Source organism: Somniosus microcephalus, chromosome 2 (genome assembly GCF_052327205.1).
Source record: "Somniosus microcephalus isolate GS21.2 chromosome 2, FLI_Smic_1.0, whole genome shotgun sequence".
NCBI classification, from domain to species: domain Eukaryota; kingdom Metazoa; phylum Chordata; class Chondrichthyes; order Squaliformes; family Somniosidae; genus Somniosus; species Somniosus microcephalus.
This window is the reverse complement of record NC_140988.1, coordinates 93,780,091-93,790,901: the sequence shown is the minus strand read 5'-3', so window position 1 is coordinate 93,790,901 and position 10,811 is coordinate 93,780,091. Positions and strand designations below refer to the sequence as shown.

General features: G+C 47.8%; 1 long non-coding RNA gene across 1 annotated transcript in view; it reads left to right on the top strand.

The window, feature by feature from the left end:
• The first annotated feature begins 267 nt into the window (after positions 1–267).
• The window catches only part of LOC147122811 (uncharacterized), a 30,050-nt gene continuing 19,506 nt past the window's right edge, over positions 268–10,811 (top strand). The window contains exon 1 of the long non-coding RNA XR_015081705.1: positions 268–749. This is a non-coding gene — a long non-coding RNA (uncharacterized LOC147122811). The remainder of the gene's footprint in view (positions 750–10,811) is intronic.

The following is a 10,811-nucleotide window of genomic DNA, read 5'->3' as shown; positions in this document are numbered from 1 at the left end:
ACGGGTGGGTGCACAGCGCGTACCCACCTGTAGGGATCGGAATATCTGGGCCTATATATCCTTCCTGAGCTGCGGTGCCAAGAACTGAATGCAATACTCCCGATGAGGTCTAACCAGAGCTTTATACAGCTGTAGCATAACTTCCACCCCTTTGTAAGGAGCTATGCTTGAGGTATAGTTTTCTCCAGTTCTTTTTCATTTCCTGTCGTACCATTTTCGTGTTCTTGGCTGCCAGTGCTTGTAACAGGGTATGAGTCATCCAGATAGTGGGAGGCACTGTTGGTGCTCCGTTGCTTAGCAAAATATATCAACAAAGCTAGTCGCAACTCAATGCTCTGCTGTGATAATCAGCTCTACTCTGGTTCACCCTGAAGCCAGGAGTGCTTCAAAATCTCTAAAAACAAAATTGTACTTTTGTAAAACACATGTTTTGCTCATCAATAATTATTTAAGATGCCAAGCAATTCTCCATCGTCTGTTTCGGATCACCCTCCAATCCACCATCTGAAGAAAGGCTCTGCTCAAGTGGAAATTGCATACTTTCAAATTCCATTCAGACCTTTAGATCCTGAGGAGTTTGACAAAATCAGACAAAAAGCAAGCACTGCCTGGACTGAAGAGTACAAGAATCGATTAAGGAGTGTTACCACTTACTCAGCAGAACACAGAAAAAAACAGCTGGATGAACCAACCCAGAGCCGAGTCCGACCGAACTCCCCAACCAGACTACATAGACCCCATCCACCAGAGTAAGGAATCATTTCTAAAAGACTAACCACATTTAATGGGCAGTTTTTAAACAATAGCTAGAATGTCTATGGAATTGATTACTAAAGCATTCTGTGAATAAAATAATACATTATTTGTATACAGTAGTAACAGAAAACTTCTCATTTACTGCTGCTTTTGGATAAAGCAATGATTCAGATAGTTAAAATATAATTTAAATTTTAATTATTAAATATTACTGATCATAATAACTTAGGAAAGTGGTCCAATTAAACAGGTATATTAAGCAATTCAAGAAACTGAGCAAAACCTAGCAGGTTACATTAACACAAAATCCTATAGATTTATTATGAAGATGGTTCCCTCTTGATGGTACACTGGCAATTTACAACAATTACCATATATGGAGATAGCTTCATTATTATGGATGAATGTTAAGCCTGAACATTGTGCACCATCATGATTTTCACAAAAGGACATTGTCTTGTTTTGCACACTTTGTACAAAAATAATAAATTGCAGGACAACAGAGTATTACAGTTTAAACTCTTTTAATGAAGCATCAGGTCTGTGCTTACTCATATCAGCACAGCACCGTGTGGACCAGATGGAGTCAGGACCCCCTGGGTCTTCTAAACAATAGCAGTCCTTACAGATGCCTGCAGGCCAATGACAACTCAATATGCAAATGTTACATCCCCTTTTAAAAGAAAAATGTTATGCATTACTTTTGAACCTTCTACATAATGTTCTCAGTAGCATCAACATATAAGTAAACTCAACATTTAACTAGCACTGAAAACATCTCAATGTTTCAATAACGATGTACAGTTTTTTTAGGGCAGCGATCCGCCTACACCCATTGGCAGTTCACAACTCAAGGATAACTCTAGGCTTGACCTCTCATCCTGACCTTGTGTGGTGTTGTTCCTTGGTGTTCAGGAGGTGCCTGCGATTGCGGTGGTACACCTGTCCTTCTGGGGTGCGGATGTGATACGATCGCTCAGTGTCAGCTGGCTGGATGACAACTGCAGGCTTCCAGTAGCCATGCTCCTGGATTCTGATGGATTCTCCATTGTGCAGCGGCAGCAGTAGTCTAGCTGACCTGTCATAGTATCTCTTTTGGTGTTGCTGTCTCTGTACATGTTTTGCATGCACTTGCTTGCAGCTGACATCGTTCCATGTGAACAGATCCGTTGCCGCGACCTGCCAGGGTCTGTCTGGGATACGGTGAGGTATCATGGGCTCTTTGACATTTGATGGGCAGCATTCTAGACAAATGGAACATTTTCCGACAATGTCCTCAATGTGTTTGCACATTCCAGGCCAAAACATAATGTCACGTGCTCTTTGTTTGCATTTTTCCATGCCCATATGTCCAGCATGAATTTTTGTCAACATCTCTTCTCTGAGACTGGTAGGAATGATGATTTTCTCCCCTTTGAAGATGATTCCGTTGATTTGTGACAGTTCGTCTCTGTGGTTCCAGAATTCAGATATGCTCTGAGGGCATTTCCTCCTTTCCTCAGGCCATCCTTCATGTATGACTTTGCTCAGCAGTATGAGTTGTGCATCTTTCTCTGTTCCTGCTCGGATCTCCTTCAGTTTTGAGTCACTCACAGGTAAGCTGTTGCACACCATGTGCACCTGCACATCCATGCCTTCACTGAGGCTGCTGTCCTGGTAGCTAAGAGACTTTCTGGAGAGTGTGTCTGCGACAGGAATGTCTTTGCCTGGACGGTGAATGATTGTGAAGTCATACTTCTGTAGCTGAAGGATCATTCTCTGTAGCCTTGGTGGGGCTGTGGCTAGTGGTTTCCTCATGATTGACTCGAGGGGCTTGTGGTCAGATTCCACAATGACTTGTCGGTCATAGACGTACTGGTGGAAACACTTACATCTGAACAGAATTGCATATAGCTCTTTCTCGATTTGAGCATAGTTGATTTCACTGTCTGAGAGAGATCTGGAAGCGTAGCCGATGGGCTTTCCTTCTTGCAGTAATACTGTAGTACTCCACTTGTAGTCTGAGCTCTTTGTTGGGGTCGAAGTAGGCAAGAACTGGTCCTGGTTCTCTGGTGATTAGGTCTTTCATTTTCTGAAACGCTGTGTCATGTTGTTTGTCCCACAGGAACTCATTGGATTGTTTGAGCAACTGATGCATGGGTGCGTTGATTTCAGAGAGGCTCGGGGCAAACTTGGCTAAGTAGTTAACCATGCCTAGTACTGTCTCTAGCTCTGCGTGGTTCTTCGGCGGCTCCATCTTCTTGATGGTGGAGATTTTCTCTGGATCCGGCTTAATGCCATCAGTTGAGAGGCGATGCCCGAAATAACTGATCTCGGTGGATCCGATGATGCTTTTCTCGGGGTTGAGCCGGATACCTTTCTCGCATGATCTTTGTAGCATCGCACGGAGGTTCCTGTCATGTTCCTCTCTATTCCTGCCATAGATGAGGATGTCCTCTACAATTGTGACTACTCCGTCGAGGCCTTCATAGGTTTCGTTGATCTTCCGCTGGAATTCACCCTGAGCTGAGATAAGACCAAATGGTAAACGCAGAAATCGGTAGCGTCCAAATGGTGTGTTGAACGTTGTTAGCTTAGATGACTCTTCCGAGAGCTTGATAGTCCAGTATCCTGATCATGCGTCCATTACACTGAAGTAACGTGCTCCCACTAGCTTGGGTGTGATGTCATCTAGCGTTGGTAGAGGGTAGTGAGGGCATTTGATAGCCTTGTTCAAATCTCTGGGGTCGAGACAGACTCTGAGCTTGCCTGTACGTGGTTTCTCAACCACTACTAACGCGTTGACCCACTCTGTCGGTTCTGTTTCCCGGACGATGATTTCTGTATTCTCCATGCTCTGCAGCTCCTCCTTCAGGCAACTATGTAGAGCAAGGGGTATCCTTCTCGGTGGGCAAACCACAGGGATTGCTGCTGGGTCAAGGTGAATAGTGCATTCACCTGGGAATAGTCCGATTCCTTTCAAAATGTCAGCAAACTCCTCCATGACTGTCTGCTTCTCAACTGGTGCTGTCAATGATAGCACTAGCTTGACGAGGTCCATGTCTAAACATGCCTTTAGACCTAGCACTGGAGGTGCTTGAGTGTCAATAATATAAAAGTCCAACATCATGTCGCTTTCTTTGTACTTGCATTTCATCACGCATGTGCCTTTTACATTGAGCTGCTCACCCCCATAGCCGGTCAGTCTGCGTGAGGTGGGCTGCAGCTCACACTCATCCTTCAAGCTGTGATACTCACTCAGAGGAATTACATTAACCTGAGATCCAGTGTCTAGTTTAAACTTAAGCTCTTTGCCCTGTTTTCCTATCTCAATATCGGCAAAAGCTTGCTCAGTCTCTGAAATCTGTTTTTTCTGTGACACAGAATCAATAAACAGTTCTTCTGCATTTGGCTCTCTATCTGGCATTTGGCTGTCACTCACTGTGTGTACTGTTTTTCCGAAAACAGTCTTGCAAACTTTAGCAAAGTGGTTCTGTTTACCACATTTAGTACATTGCCTTCCTTTGGCAGTGCAGTACTCCTTTTCTCCATGCCAGTTGTTTCCACAATATCCACAGTTTTTGAAGCGTTTTATGTCTGTGTCACCCATTTTTAGAACTCTCGCTGTTCTTTCTGTTCTGAAACACGCTCTCTGGGCAGTGTTCTTTGGTGTGTATCTATTAACTGCATGCACTGTCTGTTCACTCGAGCTGCTCGTGGCGCCGGTTATGGTTTTCAACTCTGCTTGGGCTATCTCGTGCGATCTAGCTATGTCTATACCTTTGTCTAGCGTTAGCCCGGACCCAACATTCAAAAGTTTCTCTCTCACTTTAGCTGAATGTATTACAAACACGATGCGGTCTCTGACCATCTCATCTTTATCTGCATATTCACAGACTTTTACCAGCAGTTTTAACTCAGTCATGAACTGTTCAAACGACTCACTAGCTCCTTGTACTTTCTCCTGAAACTTGTACCTAGCGAATATCGTATTTGTCTTGGGCATCACATATGCTTCAAAATGGTCAAAATAACTTTTCAGTACCTTTGCTTCATCCGCGGTGAGAGACCATGTGTTAAAAATGTCTCTCCCTTTTTCTCCGATCCACTGGAGTAGGTAGCTGCATCTTTCTTCCTCCCCTTTACTTTTCAGTGGACCCGAGAACATCAATTCCACGTGTTGCTTGAACTTGCTCCATTCTCTAGCTAAGTTCAAAGATTCCTGTAAAGTCCGCGCCTCAATAATACACGGACTTCGGGAGAACAGTTTAACAGGTACTTTACGGAACAAGAGGCAGCTTGAAACTGAAACTACAGAAGCCTGCTAGGGCCTTTTATACAGGGGTGGTCACTGCCGGTACTGCAGTCTAAGACCAGTTATTCCCTTAAAGGTACATACACAACAATTTCTCCCCTTTTAGATAAACAGTACATAACATTCATTTAACAACTAAATAATAACTAATTACAATTACAATTACAATTTTCTCAGTAATATATACATCAACTGAAATAGTCATTTATAAGTTCAGTCTTTGAGGAGGCTTCCTGATCCGGACTGGATAGCGCCTTTCTCGAGTATCCTGTTCTGGCGGTGGAGTCAATTCTGGCTCATTGTCATTGGTTGGTTCGTCAGCTTCCAATACCCCTGCTTCTGAGGTAGATGCAATCTGTACTTCGGGCTCATTACCAGGTGCACATGCTTGTGGTACAGGTTTGGCTTGTTCCTGTGACTCTAGAATCTGGTCAGCATGGCGTCTCACGATGCTCTCTCCAACATCCACTGTGTACATTAGTGGTCCCTGCTGTGTGCATATCGTGCCTGGCTGCCATTTTTCTGTTCGGTAGTCGCGGGCCAAGACTGGTTGCCCTATCTTGAAGCTCCTGGTTGGCTTCTCATTTATGTGCTGGAACTGCTTATCCTCAACATCTCGTCTTATGTTTGGTTTGAGCAAATCCAAGCGACATCTTAGTCTCCGGTTAAAAAACAGTACGGCTGGAGTTTGGTTGGTTACTGCATGTGTTGCATTCCGGTAAGCAAACAGGAAGTTATCCACCTTGTGTTGCAGTGGTATGTCGTCATTATACATTGCCTTTATGGCCTTTTTAAAGGTCTGAACAAACCTCTCAGCCAATCCATTTGTGGCTGGATGATATGGGGCAGATGTGTAATGTTTCACCCCATTATTCTTCAGGAACCTCCGGAAATCCTCAGACACAAACTGTGGGCCATTGTTGGAACAGATCTGTTCTGGCAACCCATTCCTGGCGAAGATGGTTCTTAGGACTGCAATAGCTTTCTCCGTGGTGGTGGTGGACATTTTAATGACCTCTGGCCATTTCGAATGGGCGTCCACAGCAATTAGAAACATTGAGTCCATAAATGGACCAGCGAAATCAATGTGTACCCATTGCCATGGAGATGAGGGCCACTCCCATGGATGTAGCAGGGCCTGTGGTGGAGCGTTTTGGACCTTCTGGCATCCTGTGCATCTCTTGGTCATATCCTCGATTTCTTTAATGATTCCCGGCCACCACACAAACGCCCTGGCTAGGCTCTTCATTTTTACCCCTCCCAGATGACCCTCGTGAAGCTCATTGAGTACTCTATCTCTCAACTTGGGTGGAATTACCACTCGGGATCCACACATCAAGGTTCCCCGGCACACTGACAGCTGTTCCCTCCTTGGCGAGAATGCTGGCAACAGTGAGTCGCCATATGCTGGCCATCCCTTCACCGTCAAATCATAGACCCGAGAGAGTGTCGGGTCATTTCGGGTTTCCTTCTCAATACTTGCGTTTGTAACAGGCAAACATTCGACTATGGTCGCATGTGTAGTGTATGTACCTTTTAAGAGGAACTATGTTTTTGAAGCCCCTGTATACTGTAGTACCAGTAGTGACCACTCGGGTATATAAGCCTGTGTAGCATCTTGTGTTGTTAGTTCACCTCCAGACTTTGTTCAGTAAACACTTGTTAAATCAACTCCTGCATTCCATGTCTCCATTAACACACGGATCTAACAGTGGCGATGAGTTAGAAACGAACTTACCTGCAATTTGGCAGCACCTCAAGGGGATTGATTCCTCAGACGAAGGTCGAAGCCAGAAGCAAGGAAAAAAATTAAATAAAATAACTCGAAGAAACTCGAAAACGAGGGCCAGGCTTGGTCTCCAGTCTGTGGTTTCCCCAGCTAAACGGGCTGCTGGCAGGTAGTGCACTGATCCTTCCTGGGCTGCGGCGGGCTAGAGCTCGATCGGGTGGCTCTGCAACGGGGCCAGACAGCGAGTCAGGAAGCAGAAGCGAAGAGAGAGAGAGGGTGGAGCACTCAGGGCGCGGCCAGTGCTGCAAAGCAGGTCGGCGTTCGGACCGAGCAGAGGGAGGGGAAAGTCCCAGAGGGTCCGCTCCATGACGGGAATGGTTCTCCAAGTAACGGAGAAACTATTGAAGCGATATATAAAAAAAAAAAAAATTAATCGCCAGCAACAGCGTTGGCAGCGGCGGGAGGCGCCATCTTAACTCGGCGGGGAAGAAAGAAAAGCGCGGGAAGCGCCATTTTAGATTTTCAAGATGCTGAAGACTGGCAATATTACTGCTTTCGATAGTGATATAGAAGATTGGACCACATATGTGGAAAGAGTGGAGGTATATTGGAAGGCGAATGAAGTAGCGGATGATAAAAAGGCATCGGTACTTCTAAATCTGACGGGCGCAAGGACATACGGGTTGTTACGAAACTTGATCACTCCAGCCAAACCGATGGACAAGAATTTTAAGGAGATTGTTAATACCTTAGAGGAGCACTTAAACCCAACACCGCTGCTGATAGCGGAACGATTCAAATTCTTCAGGAGGAATCAACACAAGAATGAAAGTAACGCTGATTACCTCACCGAATTACGAAAGCTGTCAAAGCTCTGCCAATTCGGGGCAGGACTGGCAGATTCTCTACGAGACAAATTCGTCTGCGGTCTCCTAAGCGAAGGAACACAGAAAAGACTACTTTCTGAGAAAGATTTGACACTGGACAAGGCTTTCAGTGTGGCTGTATCATACGAAGCAGCAGCAAGAGGAGCTGCAGAGATACAGCAAAAGCCACAGGACTTTGGCACCCATGAAATGACACGGGGTTTCGAGAGATGTTATCGCTGCGGCAGATCCACCCATGACCAGAAGGACTGCTGGTTCAAGGACAAAGCATGCAGGCAATGCAGAAAGATGGGACACATTGCATGTGTATGCAGATCTGGAAAGAAATCCGCTGACAGTAAAAAGGTGATACGCTTATCAATTACTCCATAAAAGACGATGAATCAGGAAGGAGATGAAAAGGCTTTTATTAACTAGAGAACAGAGCATGCCTCTCGTGGGTGGCTGGTTCCAAGAAGGAAGTGAGTCGGCGAAACCCCCACCTTTATACCTGGTCATGTGGGCGGAGTCAGCTGAGGCATGCCTTGGTACACAGCGCCACCCAGAGGTAACAATATACAATAACAGTGGTTTACCACATTCACCCCTTGTTTAAAATTAAGTCCGGCGGGGTGAAGGGTACTACAAGTTCGTGTAGTTAAGTCTATCAGGAGGCCTTGTCTGACGTCCTGATCGTCGTGGTGGCGGCGGCGGTGTTGCAGCATCCAACGTCGGATCTGGTGTCTGGGTGGTCAGCGAAGGGTCCTGGGGCTCCGGCATGTCGTCTACAGGGGTTGGATTGGGAGGGGTGGTGGGGGATAACGGTGGTAGTTCAGGGGTACCCGAGGGTGCGAGATCTCGTATGGAGACCGTGTCCTCCCGCCCGTCTGGGTATGTCACCCAGGCATACTGGGGGTTGGCGTGTAGGAGGTGCACCCTCTCGACCAGGGGGTCCATTTTATGGGTCCTTACGTGCCTCCGCAGTAGGACGGGCCCAGGAGAAGTCAGCCATGCCGGTAGCGAGGTTCCCGATGTGGACTTCCTGGGGAAAACGAACATTTGCTCATGAGGGGTGGCATTAGTGGCAGTACAAAGCAGTGGAGTGGAGCGCCGCAGGGAGGACCTCCTGCCAGCGAGAGGTCGGAAGGCCCTTAGATTTTAAGGCTAAGAGGACGGCCTTCCAAACCGTCGCGTTCTCTCTTTCCACCTGGCCGTTCCCCCGGGGGTTGTAGCTGGTGGTTCTGCTCGTAGCAATACCTCTCACTAGCAGGTACTGCCGAAGTTCGTCGCTCATGAAAGATGAGCCCCTGTCGCTATGTATATAGCTAGGGAACCCGAACAAGGCGAAGAGGTCATTCAGACATTTGATGACCGTGGTACTGGTCATGTCTGGGCAAGGGATGGCAAACGGGAAAAGGGAGTACTCATCAATTATGTTGAGGAAGTACACATTGCGGTCAGAGGAGGGGAGGGGCCCTTTAAAATCGACGCTCAGGCGCTCGAAGGGGCGAGTGGCCTTGATCAGGCTTGCTCTGTCCGGCCTATAAAAGTGCGGTTTGCACTCGGCACAGATTTGGCAGTTCCTGGTCATGGTCCTGACCTCCTCGATGGAGTAGGGCAGGTTACGGGATTTGATGAAATGGAAGAACCTGGTGACCCCCGGGTGGCAGAGGTCATTGTGGAGGGTCTGCAGTCTATCAACCTGCGCGTTGGCGCATGTACCACGTGATAGGGCGTCTGGGGGCTCATTTAGTTTCCCGGGCCGGTACAAGATATCATAATTGTAGGTGGAGAGTTCGATTCTCCACCTCAAGATCTTGTCGTTCTTGATTTTGCCCCTCTGCTTATTATTAAACATAAAAGCTACTGAACGCTGGTCAGTGAGCAGGGTAAACCGTTTTCCGGCCAGGTAATGCCTCCAGTGACGCACCGCTTCCACAATAGCCTGGGCCTCCTTTTCGACAGAGGAGTGTCGGGTCTCGGGGCCCTGGAGGGTCCTTGAGAAAAAGGCCACGGGTCTGCCCGCCTGGTTAAGGGTCGCAGCTAGGGCGAAGTCGGATGCATCGCTCTCCACTTGGAAGGGGATCGACTCATCCACTGCGTGCATTGTGGCCTTCGCGATATCGCTCTTGATAAGGGTGAAGGCTGCACACGCCTCTGGTGTCAGGGGGAAGGAGGTGGATTTGATGAGGGGTCTAGCTTTGTCTGCATAGTGGGGCGCCCACTGGGCATAGTAGGAGAAAAACCCCAGGCATCTCTTCAGTGCTTTTTGGCAGTGGGGGAGGGGTAGCTCCATTAGGGGGCGCATTCTGTCGGGGTCGGGCCCGATGACTCCGTTCTCCACCACGCAGCCGAGAATGGCGAGGCGTTTGGTGCGAAACATACATTTCTCTTTATTGTACGTTAGGTTCAGCCGTTGGGCCGTACGGAGGAATTTTTCTAGATTAACGTCATGGTCCTGCTGGTCGTGGCCACAGATGGTGACGTTATCCAGATAGGGAAAGGTGGCCTGCAGCGCGTTCTCGTCAACCATCCGGTCCATCTCCCTTTGGAAGACCGAAACCCCGTTGGTGACGCCGAAGGGAACCCTAAGGAAGTGGTAGAGGCGGCTGTTCGCCTCGAAGGCAGTATACTGGCGGTCCTCGTGGCAGATGGGGAGCTGGTGGTATGCTGACTTAAGGTCAATGGTGGAGAATACTTTGTATTGCGCAATCTGGTTGACCATATCAGATATGCGAGGAAGGGGGTATGCGTCCAGCTGAGTGTACCGGTTTATGGTTTGGCTGTAGTCAATGACCAGGCGGCGTTTATCAGTGGTTTTAACGACTACAACCTGGGCTCGCCAGGGGCTAGTGCTCCCTTCGATAATGCCCTCCTTCAAGAGCCGCCCCACCTCAGAGCTAATGAAAGCTCTGTCCCCGGCGCTGTACCGCCTGCTCTTGGTAGCGATGGGTTTACAGTCGTGGGTGAGGTTAGCGAACAAGGGGGGGGGACTTTTAGTGTGGAAAGGCTGCAGGTGGTTTGCGGCGGGCGATTTAAAAGGTGTTGGTTGCAGACTGTGAGTGGGGGGAGGGGTCCACCGTATGCTAATGTGACACTCTTAAGGTGGCACTGAAAATCCAACCCTAGCAGCACGGCAGCGCAGAGACGGGGCAGGACTAGAAGT